This window comes from Haliaeetus leucocephalus, unplaced genomic scaffold, assembly GCF_000737465.1.
Source record: "Haliaeetus leucocephalus isolate CR32 unplaced genomic scaffold, Haliaeetus_leucocephalus-4.0 Scaffold198, whole genome shotgun sequence".
Taxonomy (NCBI): Eukaryota; Metazoa; Chordata; class Aves; order Accipitriformes; family Accipitridae; genus Haliaeetus; species Haliaeetus leucocephalus.
The window spans coordinates 14882-15103 of record NW_010972634.1 but is presented as its reverse complement, the minus strand read 5'-3'; positions in this window follow the sequence as shown (position 1 = coordinate 15103).

Here is a 222-nt window from a genome sequence, read left to right as displayed (position 1 = left end):
CGGCCGGTCCTGGCGGCATCGGTAGCTGCACCGGGCACGGTGAGGTCGGGTCCCTCGAAACCGTCAGCGGCGGAGGACGGCAGCCAGGGGCCAGAGCCAGGACACGGCCCAGCCCAGCGGGTCCCAGGCCGGGGCGGCGGAGGTCCAGGCGCTGGCGGCGGCCTTCCGGTTGCCTTCGGGGTACTCGACGCCGCCGTCGCCCGCCGCCGGCTCGCCGGCCGG